Here is a 21,916-nt window from a genome sequence, read left to right on the forward strand (position 1 = left end):
CCGACTCAGCATGATCTACCGACCCTCTCTGCTCACTGCATTGTAGACAGTATATTCTGAGGACTGGTAAATTTATCTTCGTTTTACTTCCAAGACCTTCATTTCCCTTCCTTTTCCACTTGTTTCTGTCTACTTACCTGAGGTGAGTATATCTAACCAAGAGAAAAAGAACTTCAGGCACTTTTGGATATTGTTATTTTTAATTGTAGCAATAACAATAAGATTTATACTACTACTTGGCTTTCGAGATCTGTGAGTTTTTAGAGCCAACTACTGGAAAAAATACATTTTTGAATCACTGTAATATATAAATTATTATATAAAAAATTGAATGTAACTATGTGTGCCTGATCATCACGGCCGAATTCCAAAGTCAAATGAAGTTACTTTTGATATATAGTTAGGCCTTAATCCAAACTGGGATGTTATAGTGCTTTCATTATAATAGTTACATATCCTAAGGAGGGTGAGGATCCGGATTTTCGCGAAAAAAAAAATAGTATCTCGCAAGCCGTTATACTTACTGAGCTGAAATTCAGTGTATTAACTTTTATTGAAAATAAACAGAATGTGTCTTAGCATATTTTTAAATTCTCCTTTATGGACGGGGGCACTTTCTATATATGGAAAATTGGTAGTGAGTTGGTTTGTAAAAATGATCGAAAACGATCGATGTTATTTACGGAAAAAATCAGAAACAAAAAATTACAGTGCTTGGCTTCATATATCCATTGCTTTCTACTATAATAATTGCTGAAGCTTATGTTTATTATATGGAGCGCTTACAGCACAGGGCAATCAACCCAAAAACTTGTGACTAAAATAGGCATAAAATTTGTACTGTAAGCTTAATTACATGGAAATTTTAAGTTTGGATTGTACGCATAATTATATGGAAAATTTTTCACTTTTTTCCCTTTGCGTTGGTCTACTTACCTTGATTTTGAACTTTCAAATTTTATCCTTTTTTCCACTGAAAAGTATTGATAATTCAACAAGGAAATAATTATACTATGATAATTTAATTGAAATTCATCGTAATTTGGCACATGGCAAACAACAGTGTGGTAATTGAAGGGGAAGAAGGAGAGAAATTCCCATTCACCTCTGAACACTTTCCAGGAACCACGTTCTCTTTCGCTTCCTAGACGGGGGAGGAAACTTCGTAATGGCATCAAACCTTCATGTGTAATTACAAAAATTAAATTTATAAACAAATAACAAATTATCAGTTTATCAGTCTTTAATTGATAATTTATTTACAAGATTCCCTATCGAAGGCGTAGTAGATGAAGTTTCTGTTATCCATAAGTCGACATTGCCAACTTACATGGTCGATATGGAAAAGATGTTGTATGGTGATAGAGAGATGATACTTCTTGCTGAGTATTTCAAAACTGACCAAGAAAAATCGTTATCAGACTTAAGTCTAACAAGCAGATTGTCGATGAGGAGTTGCAGAAATCGGGTAGAAGTATTATCAATTTCCACGACAGAGTGCGAACGGGGACTTTCCCTTATGAATTTACAGATGACTGATATTAGAAATAGACTAAGTGCTCAAACATTGTCTAGCTTGTTGTTCATCAATGTTAATGGCCCACCGCTAGACAAGCTCGAAATAGACGAGTTATTTATTTCTTGGCTGAAGGATGGACATCATTCCACTGCGGATGATTTACTACGAAAAAGTTACCAACAGGAAATAAACCCGATTTCAGGTTTGTTTTAAAGTGGAAAATTATGAGCTATAGAAAATGTATAGGCCTACTTGTATTACTAATGGCTCATTTGTGCTATTCACCTTTGTACCTATTTTTTAGTAAGTCTCTTCTTTGCTTTAGGTAAACTACTTTAAATAAATATTCATAATAATAGCAATTATGCATATTTGTAACTTAAATTTAACGTGGTGTTTAGTGATTACACAAATTACAATTATGAGCATACTTTATGGAGATGCTCTCACATAGGGTACCCGAGCACCTTTATACCCTATGAAAAACTGATTTTTCAAGTCTTTTGTGAGAAAAATACTGTGAACTGAGAAACCATAACTTTTTCCATATTGTACAGGGTTATTATCCTGCGAATAGAAGTTTCTTTTGGAATGCCTTGAGAAATTAACACTTGCAAGAATACTCTCTTAGTGCAAGTATATTTTACGCACACACTAATTTCCCCTCACCTCGAACTGTTTCAATTTCCTCACCTACAAATACTTTATCATTTTATATCATAAAGATCAGATCCACCGTTATTCTGACAGAGCGGTGCTTGAGCGATTGACTAGAAATTCAAACTCCGATTAGTGACAATTTCACAGTCTTGTTTTATTACAAGTGTAAACTTTTTAGTCAGTTCAGAAGATTCCGTGGATCGTGTTCAGAGTTGATGATGATGGCTTTTGGTGAGTCAGAATAGGTCACAGTGGATGAGAGTGGTTCATGGTGGGTGGTGGGTCAGAGTGGGTCACGGTGGGTGGTTTCAGAGTGGGTCACAGTGGGTCATAGTGGGTCGTGGGTCACGGTGGGTGGTGGGTAGTGGGTCGTGGGTCAAGTTTTCATTGACCCACGCCAACTCTGTTCTGTAGAGAACGGTTTCGAAGTTGGTCGTTTCTCATTTTGCATTTTACTTTTTCCACCGTTAATTACATTATTTGTATTTTTGAAAATGCCGGAGCACACTTTACACTTCATGGAGGTTTGCATTTAGAGAATCTTAAGTTACTTCTGCACTAGCATGCACTTTCCGGTAACAAAATTTGACAATTAACACCGATTTCAATATTATTGACAAGACATTGTCTACTTTGCGCTTATAGAGAATTTTATGGCCTATGTTTAGCAGAAGGGGTCCAGCTCTTTTCTCTAAAAAATGTTACAATTTTGGTCATTTCTGTTCACATTCGGTTAGTTTATAGTACGTTAGGTTAGTTTAGGGTAGCTTACGTTAGTTTAGGTTAAGTTAGTTTATGTTAAATTAGTGTAGGGGTCCCGCATAATTTTCCAAAAAACGATAGAATTTAGCTTATTTCTACTAATATTAGGTAAGTTTAGGTTAGTTAAGGTTAGCTTAAGTTAGTTTATGGTAGGTTAGGTTAGATTTGGTTACGTTATGTTACGTCGAAGTACTTGCATCATTCATTTCTCCTGTAAATTTTGTGTGTTTTACGTGCTTCTGGACCCCTTGTACTAAACATACTCCAATTTTATTACTGTCGATGAAATAAATATCCCAGATTTGTTGACAATTGTAACGAAAATTCCCTTTATCCCTCCCCGAGAAATGAATGCCTAAAAATCCCACAAAATAGTTTTTTTTCCACGAGTTGGCATCACTGTCCAGACGTTCAGGCCATTACCTATGAAGAACCACATTTACGAAAATAAATCCTAATACTAGTTAGAATAAAGGATTATATAAATTTCATAGAAAACATATCAATGTTGAAACTATCAGTTTATTTTGTTAAAGAATAACTGAGAGCAGAATATAGATGTGTATGCATCTCCAAGTTTTATTGTGATTTAAATAACAGTATGACCAGTTTTGTATCTTGGGTGCCCAGTGACTTTTCACTACCATATGTCGTGGAAATCTGTGAACAAATTTATTTTTCCTGTTTATTACACTATCTGTAAGCAAACTAAAAGATATTTTACACAATGCGTGTTTTAGAGATATTCATTACTGCCATTTCATTAAACGCAAAAAGAATAGAAATTCCTACCATCTGTTGTTCATAAATACATATAATCCAATTAGTACGCTAAACCAATAATAAATTATATGGGCTCATTTATAGCTATACATTGGTCAATTAATGAGAGCAATGAAGGCGATACAACAGATTGGAAAAAGATCATGAACATATGGCGAAGAGAGATTTTACTTATACTCTTTTTTTTTTTATATGACAATTGCTGAGATCAGTAGTTTGTTTAGAATTATTTATACTCAGGCCCACAACCAGAAGGGGCTTGGCCCCCCGAAACCTTTCGTGGCCCCTTCAGACCTTAACACAAAATGCTATTATTAATACAAAAAACACAATTTTGCTATTTATAAGAGAATTTTTAATGACGTGGCCTCCCTAACATATTTATGGCCTCCCCAAACCTCTGTGGCTGGTTGCGGGCCTGTTTATACTTAAGGTTATTACGTAGATTACTCTCAAAAACTAACATTATATGCAGACTAGAGAGCCACAAATAGGTACAGTATTCAACAAATCAAAAATAAATAAATAAATAAATAAATAAATAAATAAATAAAAATAAAAATAAACAATGGTAGACAGCAGCAAAATTCCGGATTAGAAGTTTCAATTTCATTCAGCAGATGTCACCGCAGAAAGGATGATTTCTGCTATCTAACGGCGAAAAGTGTAACTTCTGCTACCTTTGTTTCAATAATAGAAAATGGTATAGAATACCTTCATTAAAGTCGCCGTTACCCATCAACATTATAACGAACGTAAGTCACCGTTACCGTTAATATTTTAACGGATTGACCCCATTCACTAGTCGAGATAATATATCTAGTTACTTATTTGAAAAAGAGTGTTCAAAAATTCTGTTTGTTTACCAGTTATCGTTTTGAGTAACGGACGAACGTAAGACACCGTTACTCGTTAAGATATTAAAGGATTGATTCCATTAACTAGACGATATAATCGTTACTGGTTAGGATATTAAAGGATTGACTTCATTAACTAGCCGAGATAATAGTTCTAGTTACCTATTGAAGAAAGAGTGTTTGAAAATTCTCTTTTGTTCAAGAGTTATCGTTTGAAGTAACGGATGAACGTAAGACACCGTTACTCGTTAAGATATTAAAGGAATAATTCTATTAACTAGAAGAAATAATGGTTACTGGTTAATATATTAAAGGAATGATTCTATTAACTAGTCGAGAAAATCGTTCTAGATATCTATTGGAAAAAGAGTGTTCTAAAATTCTCTTTCTTGTACTAGTTGTCATTTAGAGTAACGGGAGAACGTAAGACACCGTTACTCGTTAAGATATTAAAGAATTGATTCCATTAACTAGACGAAATAAACGTTACTGGTTAAGATAGTAAAGGATTGAGTCCATTAACTAACCGAGATAATGGTTCTAGTTATCTATTGGAAAAAGAGTGTTCAAAAATTTTATTTTGCTGAAGAGTTATCGTTTAGAGTAACGGATGAACGTAAGACACCGTTACTCGTTAAGATATTAAAGGATTGATTACATTAACTAGACGAAATAATCCTTAATATCTTACTGGTTAAGATATTAAGATTGACTTGTTAAGATTGACTCCATTAACTAGTCGAGATAATGGTTCTAGTTATCATTGAAAAAAGTGTTCAAAAATTATCTTTTGTTGAAGAATTATCGTTTAGAGTAACGGACGAACGTAAGACACCGTTACTCGTTAAAGTACTAAGGCATTGACTCCATTAATTACAATGCTTTGCATTTTTTTTAAAAAAAAGTTCCGATGATTTTGGTTTGAGTGGCGTTTTCTTATAATTCTGGGGCGTTGATTACGAATATAACAACAATTTCCCCCCATCACGCCAAGTTTTCCTGGAAATGACTAGGTATGTTTATATCAATACGTAAAATCTATATTATAATATAGAATACATAATATATATTTTCATGTACATACAGCGGTTTCAAAATGACAAAAGTAACTAAATACACACAAATACAAAGTGTACTTAAATATGTACAGTCAGAAACAATATTATGTATAGGTTGGAGGTATAAGAAATTATGGCTCTAAGCTATATTTAATATTGTTTTTGACTGTACAATTAATCATACAAAAGCCTACTACTTATGAAACAATTTCCTTCGTTTTGCCATTTTCCAGGAGCTACATCTCCTGTATTCTCCCTTTTTAGCAACCAGCATTAGTCGGCCATCATATTAATGATCCAACCACCTTGATACCTCTTCTCAATATCCTTTAAGTCCTGGTGAAAGCGTTCACCATGTTCTTCACTGCAGACACCAAGATTATGTGGGAAATTTTCTAAATGTGCATCTAAAAAGTGGAGTTGGACACTCATATTACACCCACGATTTCTAAGATTTTGCAAGAGCTCTTCTATAATATGTTCGTAATAAGATCTTCTTGTATTACCCAGGAAGTTCTTCAAAACATTCTTGGCCTTCTTCTTCATTTGGGTTATAGTATTCTCAAAAAGTGGGTCGTTGAGAAGTTTTCTTATCTGGGGACCAGTAAATATACCAACTTGAGTTTTTCGATGCTCATAGTACTAAATACCTTGAATATGTACTTAAAACATTTACCGTCCTTATTTACAGCACGGGCTAACTGTGTCATGATGCCTAACTTTACATGAGGAGAGGGAGCACAATTTTTGAACATTATACGAGTGGTTTATGTTAAACATTCATCACGGCAGGTGACAGAGATTTTAGGGGTGGCCATTCTCTCCTAACCCAATGTTTACTCTTTGCACGACTGTCCCATTCGCAGATATAATAAGGAAGTTTGGTGTAGCCTGCTTCAAGTCCCAGCAGGAGGCCTATGACTTTAAAATCGACGCACAGAAGTCATTGGTGTGCTTTGTAGTTCACACAATCTAGCAAACACTTAGCATCTTCATGTCTTTTTCATATGAATAGAATGTGAAACAGAAATAGACTGAAGGATATTGCCATTGTGAAGTAAGGTGCCTTTTAAACTTGATTTTGATGAATCAATAAAAAGTCTCCAATCAGAAGCATTGTAAGTCACACCAAACCATTCTATAATTTCTGGTATGTCACAGCAGTAAACCATTGATGCATGATCTCATGTTCTCTTTGCCTATGCCAGGATAAAGTAATTCCGGGTAAAAGTAAGTTTCTCGCATTGAGTGTTGAGCTAGAAAGTTGTTGAGTTGAGTTGAGTTGATTTTAGTTTAGCGTCCCGTTCAGCAGCGAAGCTATATGAGACGTGTACCTACTGAATAACGTGGAATCCGAACCACATGAGCTCCCGCCGGGAATCGAACCCGGGTCTCCCACTCCAAAAACTTGAGAGTTCAGCACTTTTTTTTGCGATATATACAAATCACAGGTCAAATCGTTTAGTTCTTGCTGGTTAAATAGTTGTGGTTTATCATTGTAACTTGGTATAAAAATCATGACTTTCTGAATGTGAATCATCCGGCTTTTCTTCAGTGTCAAATGATTTATCAGGCGATGTCCTATTAAAGAGGAACATGGGACAGTTGCTACTGCAGTAACTCACTTTACACAAAATAATACATTACTGCTGCGAATAGTTTAATTTTCCCTTAATCTTATCTGACTATAAAGACAACAAGACACGTTAGGACTTGTCCATAATAAAATTAATGTCAATCTTCTATTAATTGCTAGATATATTCATGTTTTCTAATAGTTTCTCCCATAGACATAAGTAGTTTTTCCACTAACTTTGATGTCGAATTCTCAAAAAACCGACGTGATAGAAAAAACTGGTTACATATTTGAAATCAGTACAAAAATCCAGTACACAAAATGTTATTCGAACCTCAGAATGCATGCAAAGCGGTGTTATTATTATTATTATTATTATTATTATTATTAATAATAATAATAATAATAATAATAATAATAATAATAATAATAATAATAATAATAATAATAATATCCAACAAGTGTATCACAATGGTCCTGAACGTTCAGTAGTGTGTCGTCAAACAAAAAAGGTTGGGAACCACTGATTTAAGGTCCAGAGAATGAATTCACTGGCTGTGCTATTAAATAGGTAATAACACTGTGAAAAGCTGTAAACAAGTGTATTTACAGTATGTAACTATCCTTGATCTGAGAACCTGAATATCGATTTTCAACTATAACAAGAGAAGGAATCGACCTTTGCCTTGAAACCAAGCACAACGCACGGATCAAATCCTTTTTTACATGAAAGAAAGCATACTGTTTGTATTAACCCTAAAATCTGTTGTTCATAGTATTTCCTTGTCCTGATTTAATTGAAAGATTTTTAATTGGGAGAAGAATATTGCCTTCCGAAGACAGAAGTCAAATGTCAGTCCTCGGTTGGTTCCTACAACTTTCATTACAATTAGCACTTAATAGAAACATGTATGTCGAGTGTTAACTCAAACTGTGAAGGAAATTAATAACAACTGAAAAAGTGAGTGTTGTTTTTTTAGCCTCTGTAATTCTGATGGTTAACCGGTAGTAGTCAAGTTCATTGTCTGCTCAATGACAATATTCAAGAAGGGAAATATAAATGCTTTTAATCATTATTTGCTGTAAAGAACCTTAGCGGAGGTTGAGTCCAGTTTGTCCATCATATGACCATGTTAAATCTCATACCATTGTGTATTTAAATCAGCAGTTAGAGAAAGGAGAAATCTTCCAAGGCCCGCCCAACTTTTTTTTTTATTTTTTTGAGAGAGGGAGAATTAAATCCCTATGAAACATAAAATCATTTAAGAAGGTCATGGTCTTTGATCTAGAGAAGCACTTTTAAGAGGCCATATCACGGTGAAATTAAAATACAGCTAATTTTACAGTAATTATGTGATATCTTCAAATAGATAAAAAGATAATCAAGAAGTGGAACAAGATCTCCCTAGACAATACTATTTTGCATGAAGTAACGTTGTCATGAGTCACCTAGTAGCTTTCCGTTTGCAACCATTTAGAAACGCGAAAATAAATGCCGATTTTTTAAATTGCTGATAAGTCGAGAGCAGATAAGTGAGTCGTGATAACGGTATCTCATGTAAAATAATATTGTCTAAGGAGTTCTTGTTCCACTTTCCAATTATCTTTTACCTATTTGATGATATTACATAATTACTGTAAAATTAGCTGTATTTAATTTCGCTGTGATGGGGCCTCTTAGTGACTTTCTTCTGGTAACTCAACTCTTGAGTTTTAAAGGTTCTCTCTACGCTCTGCACATTTTCTCTTCATTTTAATTTATTAAATAACTTAAAAACAATAATAAAAAAATACGTAAACCATTAAAGTATTGTGCCAAGGGGCATCATTTGAGGAGAGAAAAAGGGGCAATTGCCCTACCCTAAGTATGAGAAACAAATGCTTTTTAAACTCCCAGACCAAGTAAGTTTGTGGTGGACAACATCGTGTCCGTGGATTTTCTCGGGGTACTCCCGTTTCCTCCCACTTTCTTATTCCACCAATTCTTCCATCATCATTCATTTGCTTTAATCATCTCACCCTTAGTCTAAAGGGCAGAATCGAGAGACGTTAAACTAAAATATTTCAGTTCATTTTCTTATATCAACGGACAATCTTGCTCTCCCTCTTCCTCTGGGTAAATTTGAAATGAAATGAAATGAAATGAAATCTTTAAGTTTTACGTCCCACGGTTATGCCGGTTAGGCTAAAGGAGACGGTGATAATGAGAAATGAGTGAAATGGCGGAATGAAGAAAGTGGGAGGAAACGGGAGTACCCCGAGAAAACCCACGAGCACGGTGTTTGTCCACCACAAAGTTCACTTGGCTGGGGCTGGGATCGAACCCCAAGCACCAGAGGTGAACGCTCTACCACTGAGCCACCGTGCCCCCCGAAATTTGAAATGACGCCCTGGTTACATTGGATAATGTGTCCAAAATGCTGTTGAATGAAGCAGGTAATAATGACTTTTCGACCGATGAAAAATCGTTTAATTGGTTTTAGCACTACTTTTATAAATACTCCTCACTTAACATTTCACATGTTAGTGTTAGACTAATCTATTTTCCTCTAATTAACGTTCAAATCAGGGATATCAAACTCGTAGGCTCCATGCGGGGCCTGTATCACTTTTCTGTGGCTCTTAACCAGTGTTCATAGGTTTCGTTAAAAAATTTCCCTCAACTGACACAAAATTTTCCCTTTTCTTATCAAATTTCCCTGAACTGACGCGAAATTTTCCCTTTTCTTATCAAATTTCCCTCAGCTGACGCAAAATTTCCCCTCTTCCTATCAAATTTCCCTCAACTGACGCAAAATATTCCCTTTTCTTATCAAATTTCCCTCAATTGATACAAAATTTTTCCCTCTTCCTATCAAATTTCCCTCAACTGACGCAAAATTTTCCCTTTCCTTACCAACTTTTCACTAATTGAATGTGAGTGTCCAATTCATACAACAGAAGTTATAAGATTAATTGACTATGTTAAAGGAAGTATTAACAACATTTCTTTGCTTCTATTTTCTTTTAGTTTTTACCTTTACTTTTTACCTGCACAATAGATGCAAATTATGCTACATTGGACACACACACACACACACAATTGCTGTTGTATTGGTTCATTCCTGAATCCTGAAGAACAAAGAAAAACATAAGCGTTTATATTAGTCAATCAGTCAGCGTGAGAATTTCCCTGGCTTTCCACATTTTATCGAAAAAAACATCCCTTTTACCTTTTTTGCTAAATTTACCTACGAAATTTCCCTGAATTTGGGAAGTTTTCCTCAAACTATGAACACTGAGTTAAACCTGAAAAAAAAAAAAAGTATAAAGTTTACTTATTTTAAAAAATTATAATGATTTTTTTTAATGCTCAAAAGGCGGCATATCCTCTAGCATATTCGTGAGTTTTCGAGCACAAACTTTCTCACTTCTGAAAAGAGACAAAAGTCTTATGTACGATGCAGATTAGCCTACATTCACCTGACCTCTGTTCTGAAAATTGCTACTGTGAAGAACATGTCTTCAGACATCCGAAAGCTGGTTTTAGCAAAAGATGTCAGGGTTGGCAAAGAAACAATAAGTATCTATCTAGTGCCTGGATTTCCTGGTGTTCCTTCTTTACTGAGTTTGGCATGCCTCTTTTTTTTTTAAATATTAATCAGTGATTTACTTCTTTCCTCTTTCTTGTGAAAAATTGATTTCAGCCTTTGAAGTCCACAATGTAGACGTCCAACGTAGCCATAATATCCAGCGAGAGAGATTTAAGTTGGAAAATTCTACAGGACCCATGAGAAATTGTAAATTAATTTACAAACACAGGTAATCAACGAATTAGTTCTTGAATGGATCACAATTATGTGTTGTGTCGCTGTGTGCTAGTAGTAACTAACTAACTCTATGGCATATGGATCCCGGACGTAGCTAACTAGATCCAGTTTGTACTTTGTATTCCTATTTCTGTGAGATCTATCTTAATATTGTCCTCCCATCTGCGCCTAGGTCTTCCTAATGGTCGTTCCTCGATTGGTCTTCCAGTCAAAACTTTGAAAGCGTTTCTACTTTCTTCCATCCTAGCTACATGGCCGGCCCAACTAAGCCTCCTAGACTTGATGACCCTAACAATGTTGTGTGCTGGTAGTAAAATATAAGAAAATGAACACAGAAAACGATAAAGATGTGTGTTTTCTATTATTTTACATGAGAAGCAAAAATTAACTATTACAATTTGTTGTTATTTCTTTCGCAGCTGTGATGAATAATATACGTTTTTCGTAATCGAAAAAAAAAAGAGTATTCATATAAAATTAATATCCATGTTCCCCATATTCACGAAATTGTCACTTCTCTGCGTGTTCCCTGCCAAATTTTTCACAATACGAAAATAAAGCTTTTGAATTGAAGGTCTGATTCTAAAACCCAGAAAAATCTTTTTTAAGAAATAGTGCTGGATTTACGTATAAGCTAAACAAGCTATAGCTTAGGACCCCACTCTCTTGGGGGTCCCAAAAATTAAAGGAAAAAGCTGGATATGTTACCAAAATGTAAGAAAAAAGGCCCCCAAAAATTAAATGAAAAGGCTGGATATATGTTTTCAAAATGTAAGAAAAAACAATAAATAAAATAAAATCTAAATATAGCAACAATGCTTCGTGTTGTGTAGGCTACTATGAAAATGAAAATGAAATCTTTGAGTTTTACGTCCCACGATTATGCCGGTTAGCCTAAGGAGACGGTGATGATGAGTGATGAATAAAATGGTGGAATGAAGAAAGTGGGAGGAAACGGGAGAACCCCGAGAAAACCCACGCATATGGTGTTAGGCTCTTATAATGTAAGTAATTGGGGTCCCTTATGCTAGCCTGCTTCATAAAATGTCCTAGTTTCTGAATTTCTGTACACAGGTGCATACGTTCATCTGGATACTTGAAAAGCCCCATTACCTTCAATAGCTTAGGGCCCCGCCAAACCTGAATCGCTCTGACTACGAGATATATTCATACAGTAAAGCAGCTTTACTTGGTGGCATTATTCAACTCCTCAAAGAACAGTTATGTTGGGAAATGAACATGAAGGGAATATAAAATGATTTGCTTAAACTCATAGAATGGGTTCTGGCTGACCCTATAACAGTTTTACATTCTCTGTTTGTCCGTGTGTCCAACTGTCCGCGAGACAAAAATGTAGAGGGTTAACAGTCAGGACTTGAGTTCGTTGATGCATGTAATATATCCACCGGAAGTAGTACGAGGGCTAGTCAAGAAAGACTTGGACTGATTTTTTTTCTAGGCAATTTATTATTACTCAGCAACAGGCACATGATCCTTTTCAAAGTGGTCCCCGCCCATTTGAATGCACTTTTTCATTCGAGTCTTCCAGTCCTCAAACACGTGTCGCAGGCCATTCTTTGAGAGGTCCTTCAAAACCGCCTCCGATGCCTTCAGAACCTCGGAATTATCGGAGAAGCGGCGTCCACGCAGTCTGGATTTTAGAGCAAGGAATAGAAAAAAGTCGCACGGTGCGGTAGGCGTCTCCACCATCCTCAAACCTTTGCAACAGCTCCCTGCAAGTCTCCACTCGAACGGCCTTCTGCTCTGGTGTCAGGAGTCGCGGAATCCATCGCGCACACACTCGGCACACACTGCCATGAGATATGCGTAGTGCGGCTGCCAGATCGTCGATACTGATGCGGCGATCTTCTCTAACAATGACTGCTGCCGTGTTAATGTTCACCTCATTAACAGCTGACGCTGATACACCTGGTCCACCAGCTTTCGTGATTATCATTCGGCCCTCTTTAAACTCTTTGAACCACAAGAACACGGTACTTCGTGGCAGAGCGTCATCTTTGTAGGCTGCTCTCAACATTCCAAGAGTTTCTGTTGCACTTTTCCCCAGGCGATAGCAGAACCGTATAGCTGCAAATTGTTCATCTCGTAATGACTCCATTTCTTCTACAGGCGACTTCTAGAGGCGGCGCAGAACATCACCTGCAATAAAAAGTCGTGGTTACCAAACATGCAATGATTCCTTAACAACATTTTATATATATGCACAGCAAGACCCACCCTACTTGTATGCCAAACTATGAAGCTCCAGCGTTAACAGAACTGCCGGGAAAAAAATCAGTCCAAGTCTTTCTTGACTTGCCTTCGTACAAAACAATTACTTCCGGTTTTAACGTACTTCCGGCATAGAACAAAGACAATAATACATAGTGAAAATCGATTTCCGCAATTAATTTAGCGTCTCAAGAATACATTTCATTTCCATTCTCATTCTCTACTGAAACCGGAAGTGATAGAAATTCACTACAGCATCCGGTTTCAATTTTGATCTACATACAGTAAAAACAATAAAAGATAGGGAGAAGAGGTTTCTTGAAATCAATTTTGCATTCTAAGAAATACCATACCCAATATTCAAACCAAAAGTGGCCAAAATCAATCTTCACCCGATTTTAATCTTGATGGCCTAAAACAAAAGCCTTTATAGATAGCGAAAAACCATTTTCTGTAGTCAGTTAAGCGTCTCAAGAATTATTTAATCTCCAATCTAATCTCTCTACTAGAGGGAGCGCGGTGGCTCACTGGTAGAGCGTTCACCTTCGGTGCTTCGGGTCCCTGGTTCGATCCGAGCTCGCGCCGTGCGGACTTTGTGGTGGACAAACGCCGTGCTCGTGGGTTTTCTTCGGGTTCTCCCACTTTCTTCATTCCACAATTTTCTCTCATCTCTCATTATCACCATCCCCTTTAGCCTAACCGGCATAACCGTGAGATGTAAAACTTACTGATTTCATTTTTTTCTCTCTACTAGAACAGAAAGTGTCTGAAATCAACCACTTCCGTTTTAACGTTATTCCTCATAGACTGAAAACGGTAACAGGTAGCGAGAAAACTATTTTTGATCTTCTAAGTACGTCTTAGGTGATATATCGATGTTCGAAGGTGGTGGGTGAAAAAGCGACAGAACTTTCTTGGTTACCTTTATCGTCTCGGAATATGTTTCCTCTTCACTATAATGATTCTATTAAAACCAGAAGTGACAGACAAATATATATGAAGTGGAAAACCACAGTTCCTTTATACATTTAACCTGTATGTCTGTCCAGGAGAAAAAGGTCTCAAGAACTACTTGATGGATCTCCATCAATTTTGGCCAGGATATACAGGCTCAAAACTAAGGGATCAAATTCGTTGATGGGAACGATCTATTCAGTTGATTCGAAGATTTGATCGTCCCTGTGTATAAGAGGTTATTATATATGGATGCCTCCTTGGTAGTATGCAACCCACGTGTATTTAAAAGTATGACTGGTTGCTTACTTTCAGTTTATTTCAGTATTCTAACCAAACTCCATCACGTGGTGTACTGAAGATTATATATTTACGTTGCAGCATATCTCAACAGTAAGCTTTGTTGAAAGTGAAGGGTAACGTGTGTATGAATTTACATGACGTTAGAATGGATGGTGGAAAGAGTGACTACGGAGTCGCTCAGGCTATTTACATCTTTACTTCCGGTGAAAATAGTTTGCAACGATTGAAAATATTGTTCTAAATCTTACGAAAGTGAAGATCAAAACTTCTTTATTTACGTCGATAAAATGTTGGTAAACTTGAAAACTAGCAATTAACTATCAGAGATAGACCTGCACTCAGGGCCGTGCCGTGGGGTAGGGGGGCGAGCGGGGCAACGGCCCCGGGCGCCGAAGTAAGAAGGCGAAAAATTCGGGAGAAAAAAGAAAAAAACATAGGAAAAACATACGTATGGGGGCGCCGTCGTATACTCTCGCCCCGGGTGCTGATTTTCCACAGCACGGCCCTGCCTGCACTTACTCCATTTTTATGAAACTGTATATCAATTTTGCGTCTAAGGAATATGTTTCCATTTTCACATTAATATCCTTATCAAAACCAGAAGTGGTATAAATCTAATACCACTTACGGATTCAATGTTAACTGAGAAAATATGACGACATACAAACTCAAATCCTTTATGGCTATATGGTTAGCATACATATTTTTGGTGCTCACATCCTACGTTAAGCTATAGGTCCATATCTCATATGGCCTCGCTGTCGAATGAGACTCTAAACTCCAAAATCCAACCAATCATCCTTCACGTGGTGAACACATGATAGTGCTGATTGTTTTATTATATAGTGATCATGGTTGAAACCGGATATCGTAGATTCTTGCCACTTCCGGCTTCAATAGACCAATAGATGTCTATAGATGTAAAATATTCCTGAGATGCTGAACTCGCAAAAATTATTTCACTCTCTCCCACACAGTTTTTCGTTCTATGGAAATCATATTGAAATCGGAAATGTTAATGAATTGATAAAATTTCCGGTTTCAGTAAAAGTGAAGAGTAAAGAATATAACCTATCCTCGGAGCACTGGCTTCGTTAAAAAAGTTTCTCGTTGTTTACAATCGTGAATGTTCTTTGGTGATTTACATTGAATTATTATTATTATTATTATTATTATTATTATTATTATTATTATTATTATTATTATTATTATTATTATTATTATTATTATTATTATTATTGCAATGAAAGCAGGGAATTGTGTTTTTATTAAGTTAAAAATCTTTTGTTCTCGCGAATTCTGTCGAGGAATTTGAAGCTTAAAATATATAAAACGATAATCATACCTGTTGTTCTGTATGGTTGCGAAACATGATCGCTTTCTCTGAAGAACGTAGACTGAAAGTATTCGAGAACAAGATTCTGAGACGAATATTCGAACCCAAAAGGAACGAGAATGGGGAATGACGGAAACTTCATAAGAGGAACTGCATGATTTATACTGTTTACCAAACATTGTTAAAATCATTAAGCCTATAGGATACTCAAGTGGGGAGACCATGTAGCAAGAATGGAAGAAAGTACCTAGGTAGAAACACTTTCACAGTTTTAACCGGAAATCCATTCGGAAAACGACTATTAGGAAGACCTAGGCGCAGATGGGAGGATAATATTAAAGATGGATCTCGTAGAAATAAGAATACAAAGTAGAAACTGGATCCAGTTGGCTAAGGACAGAAGTCAATGGGTAAGTTTTGTGAACGCGGCAGTAGCATCATTTCAGATTTGGTTTGGGGGCGGCAAGACCCCTTGGTATAAGTAAAATTTCGCGTTTTTCATGGACTTACTACTATTATATTGATAAAATCTATATAGGCCTACATCTCAAACTCAGGCCTTAGGCCAAACTCAGGCAAATGCCCGTCCCTGCCCTCCTAAATGACGCCCCTGGAACGCGGCATTGAACCTCCAGGTTCCATAAGCCATACAGTTAGTCATTGCAGTTTAATTAAATGTGCTAAAAATTGTACTAAAATACTAAAGAAATAGTTTCTTTTGATTTCCTTATAAATGCTTTTTCTATTTATTTAGCCGTTTTTAGATAAAGCATGCGGGGCTAAGTTGCATTTGAATCCATTAACATTTAAGAAAACACATTCACACAAAATAAGAAAAAAGAAAGAAAGAAAAGAAAAGAAAGTTGACTAAGGCCATACTTAAAAATATCGTTCGTGCTGGTAATCTTTGAGTTTAACGTTCCAGTAGTATTTCGTTTAGACGAAAAGAAAAGATGAGTAAAGAAAGAGAAAGATAATGGAAAAATTGATAGAATGAGAAAGTGGGAGAAACGACCCCCGAGAAAACCTATGTTCAAGATGTTGTCCACCACAAGCTTACGTAGCAGGGGATCGAACCAGGTACCTCCAGCACTGAGCCACCGTTCCCTCATTCGCCCTGGTAAAACAAAAATTCCTGGAGAGGTCTCAGTCAGGATTGCTGACCAGACCATGTTGTGGTTTCCAAGGGGAGGCAAGTATAAGCGACGTTTCAAAAATAGTTTCAAATTTTGCTGTAACTAATGTAAAAATTCTATTGGATTTTCGATATTCTGAAGTACAATTTCCTCTGGGGGGCGAGGGCCCCATCTTGCCACCCTTATGGGCCCCCTTGCTGACCACTGGATTCAAACTCGAAGCCCTAAAACCATTTCATAATAATAGTTCCTAAGCTGTCATTTAGCTTCTTGTAAGAAACACTAGGTTGATGCATTTACGTTTTCTTACATTTACGTTAATTTCTATTCAAGTACATGTGATTTAATCAAGGATAACATGTGTTGTTTGCTGAGATACGTAAATTGACGTAACTTATAATCAAGTGTATACTTTTCTTCCCAACTGATTGTGATCTCCCTTGTACAGCACCAGCAGAAATCTAGAATCTACAAGCATCTTTAATGTAGAAAGATTGGTGAATGTATAGTTGAAAAATAATTAACTTTTCTCCACATTACAACCTCGAATGATCCTTGTTCGGTTGAAGTTGAACTGTGTATATTTCTAAAGGATTCTGTTCTGTTACTTGATAGCTTTTTTTCCTCTCTAAACGCACTGCAACGCCCAATCAAACGACAGACGAAGGTCATACCTTGACCGCTATCAAAAACCTTATTTCACGAAGTCCACTCCAGTATTTACAACAGCTAGTATATATAAGCCAACTACGAACCAGTACAATTTATCAGTTGTATTTCGTCCAGAAGTAACAACAGCTCTTTCATTCAACATGTACAAGCTTGTAAGTATACGGATAGATTATATCCGCAAATAGGGTCAAATTATTTTAATTCGTAGTTACAATTCTACCTCATAAGTAGCTTTATCTGACTAATTCTCTGGATACAAATGGATGGGTGCAGGACCAACCATAGACAATTTTCCGCTCCGTGCAATGACATCATTTGCCGCTAATCCTTTTCTCCAGAAAGAACAAAGCTTAAAACCACGATTCTAAGTATGCTACTCCATGATAAACAAAGAAGGAAAGGGAAACAGCACTCGCACTCAGAAAGGCCTAAATATTACAAATATATTCTCGTTGTGTCTGTTTCTTCTTTAAATGATAATCTATTATGTTAGTGAAAGATAAAGCAAACACACCTGCAGAGAAAAGATGGTAATCCTTTCCATAAAATTCAATATCGAACTTCAATATATCGGTTTGCAATTCCAGTGCAACTAACTAGCTCTTTTATCTTTATTTCTTGATTCTTCTTCTACATCTGTTAAAGAATTTAAACAAAACTTGTTTCCGCCTTCGATGTTAAGGAATTTATTTGTGACAAAGACAAGACTAATTTTCATAACAAAACTGTAATAACTAGCTACAAGGTAAATGAAACAAGTGTTCGCTACTGTTCGAGAATTGAGTTCTTGTATGTGACAAAAATCAAGCATAATAATAATAATAATAATAATAATAATAATAATAATAATAATAATAATAATAATAATAATAATAATAATAATAATAATAAATGTAAAATGGAACTATTCAATCTGTCACGAATACAATATAGCTTGTGAACACGTGTTCTTTAATCGAAAACAAGTATTGTTTGTTGTCAGAAATGCAGTGTGTCCGTCACACCTTTGGGCCATCACCTTATGTTGAGTCTAACGATAGTAGAGAAACTTCTTTTTCCACACAATTTGTATGGAAATTTTTTCAAGTTGATAGTTTCTCATTTCATACCTTAATTTCTTTCTTTGTTTCCCGTTTGATGTTTATGTTTCTCATTTAGCTATTTGTTCATTGGTTTATTTTAGCAGGGCATAAATTTCGTTCCTTCTCGGTTAATTTTTGACTATGACACTCCACAAAACACCTCTTCAATAGCATGATCTAGATTAAATTTTGAGAATTAACAATAATTTCACATTCTCTGACCACTCACTATATCTATTTTCCGCCCCTATAGAATTTTATTGCCTTGGATTATATAGCCTATAAATTTCCATCTTATGGAATATTTTTACATTATTTTTTTCCAAAAGATGTAAAGGAAATTTTTGTCGAAATTGGCAACATACATGGGACGAAAATTTCCTTTACATCTTTTGCAAACAATAATGTAAAAACATTCCACAAGATGGAATTTTTCCAACTGGTTAGCATGACTGAGTACACCATTTCTAGCTTATGTTTACATGATCATATTTATATACATAAGAAAAAAGTAAATTTTAAACTATTATTAAAGTAAGGAATAAAATCAAAGCATTGTAATAACATAATTCTTTCAGGTATTACTTACGAGAAATTTTTCATCGAGATTCAACAGACACTTTTATGGTCAGTTAATTCATATGATAATAACTCAATAAACTAAAAGAAATTAGTCTAATCAGTGGTTTTTGGTGTGTTGTTATAACATATCAAGTTATAAAGCTCAGGTTAGTAGTCGTTGTTTAATGCTGTGAGAGACCTCTTTGATTATTCCAGCATTATCTATAAAGACTTCATGGCTGAATTTAAATTCAAATTCTCGAAAGCCTCTCATGGGGGAATATACAAGTCTTAATCTATATACAGTATGACAAATCAGAATTGGCGACTTGACGCCAAATTTATGTTGGCCATGACCATGTGGAAATAAGAAGATACGCACAACGCAATTATAGTTTCATGGCTCTCTAAATTGATTGCTATATTTTATTCAGAACTGAAGGTTGCCTATTTTAAAGCAGGTTTCATTGTGCTAAAGGCTCCTACGATAATCGTACAATGTTCACATTCACGCATTAGTTAAAACTATAGAAGGAAATAAAAACTGTATTTCATATGTAGGTCGACAATCAAAACGTAGTCCCTCAACTATCTGAAACAATTTCTACTCATGCACTATGAGTTTTGCAGCCATTTTAAAAATTATAGTTGTATTTGATATAATTTTGTATTATGTCTTGTGACAAATTTGGTTTAAATCTCCACTCGCAGTGAGCAGTCTTTTTTCCGGACATGTTTTTTGGACGCACTGCCCCTCCGGACCTCTGAGAGTGCCAAGGGCGCCGATCCTGGGGAGTCATTGGGCTCCCTATTTATTTATGAATATACAATATTTGGCATAATTTGAGTGCAATTTATCTTAAAATCCTGATATATATATATATCCTGCATCTCAATGCCCCCCCTTAAATTTAGAAAGAAATCGGCGCCCTTGGAGAGTGCCACCTTCTCCCGGAGAAACCAAAATAATACATCTATAATATAATAATAAATAGAATAGTACCGTCTGAAAATATGTGTCCTTCCGAAGACTATACAACATTTTTTTTTTCCCCTGAAAGAAACACTGGGAGTAAGCACTGCTCTCCTTAGGTTTCCTAACTCAATCCTTGTAAAATCCAAGGGTCTTATAAGACACCACCTTATATTGTAACGTCATATTATTTACTATGTCCATAGTTTTTCTGCTTATGTTTCCTTATATAATTTTCGTAATTTCTGAAGAGCGTAATTTTCTGTTCTAACAAGAAAGAAACGAACATATCCTACTAAATCGAGCAATTCCAGAGGCCCGATCTCATTGACTTCTCATCATTGCTCTCTTTGGAAACAGTATTCTTTTATCTTTAAAATAATTATGTTTATTTTAAAGAAATTCTGTATTTGCATGTGTTAAAATTTGTAATGGATTTCTATTTTTTATTTATTTTATTTTATTTATTTATTTATTTATTTATTTTTTTTTTTTACATATTGGTGGTACCAAAAAGAGGATTTATTGTAAGTGATGCTTTTCATGCAATCTGATTCGCGCTAATGTCTTATTTTCTCTGTAAGTGGGAGAATAATGGTTCTATTTTATACATTTAATTATTTTTTCTAATCAAATATAATTAATTAGTGTTCAAAGATTCAATGCATAGGTTGCTTCACAGACACGCTTTGGTTGAATAAGGACCAGCGTAACTTGAGCTCTTTCGGGTTTAATAGATACAAGATAAAGTTTTTATGAATCATTGGGTCCTATACTTTTTAAATTTATTTTTGGCTAAATAAATTACAAGATAAAGTTTTTGTGAATTATTGGGTCCTGTACATTGTTCACTTATTTTTGGCCAAATAAATTATCAATAGAAGCAACAAAGCAAAACAAGAAAAAATCCGAATCTATGATTCCATGTTCCACGTTAATACCCTCCCGTATGTTTAAAGAGACGGATGATTAATAAAAGAGAGTATTATAAAGTAATCAGGATGTGGAAGGAGACGGGAAAACATCGAGAAAACTCATGGAGACGATCATATCCATCACAATCTCACAAGGCGTAGGGTCAAACCAATGACATATCGCGCCAGAGGGGAGCACTTTACCACATTTCCTCTGATTTGCTTATACCATGAATTCATCCACAACTATTTGCTATGATTACTCATTGGTTTCCTCCAACCTACAAGCCATAACAATGCGACATTAAAATAAGATTTGGTTTATTTTACATTTATTATTTTGTAAAATTCAATAATATAATCTTATTCAGCAATGGTCTCACATATATATACTGGTTCTATTTTAGATCGTTTTCGCCGTCTTGATCGCCGCCGCTTCTGCTGGCTACCTTGGCGCCCCAGCTGTTGCCACCTACGCCGCTGCTCCAGCTGTCGCTGCCCCAGTTGTTGCTGCTCCAGCTGTTGCTGCTCCAATCGCCACCTCCTACGCTAACACCTACAGAGCTCCCGTCCTCAGAGCCGCTTACGCTGCCCCAGCCATTGCTGCTCCAGCTGTCGCCACCTACGCTGCTGCCCCAGCTGTTGCTGCTGCTCCTCTCTATGGTTAAATTATATTAACCTCTTAAAATGTTAGTATTTTTTTTAGTTAAATAAATTATTATAATTTAA

At 35.7% G+C, this 21,916-nt stretch overlaps 1 long non-coding RNA gene across 1 annotated transcript; it reads left to right on the plus strand.

The window, feature by feature from the left end:
• Positions 1-17,714: 17,714 nt before the first annotated feature.
• On the plus strand, positions 17,715-21,916 carry LOC145684935 (uncharacterized). The gene is made up of 2 exons (XR_014131431.1): positions 17,715-17,809; positions 21,595-21,916. It is a non-coding gene; the product is annotated as an uncharacterized LOC145684935 (long non-coding RNA).

Source organism: Thermobia domestica, chromosome 5 (genome assembly GCF_964235325.1).
Source record: "Thermobia domestica chromosome 5, izTheDome1.hap1.1, whole genome shotgun sequence".
In the NCBI taxonomy this organism is placed as follows: Eukaryota; Metazoa; Arthropoda; class Insecta; order Zygentoma; family Lepismatidae; genus Thermobia; species Thermobia domestica.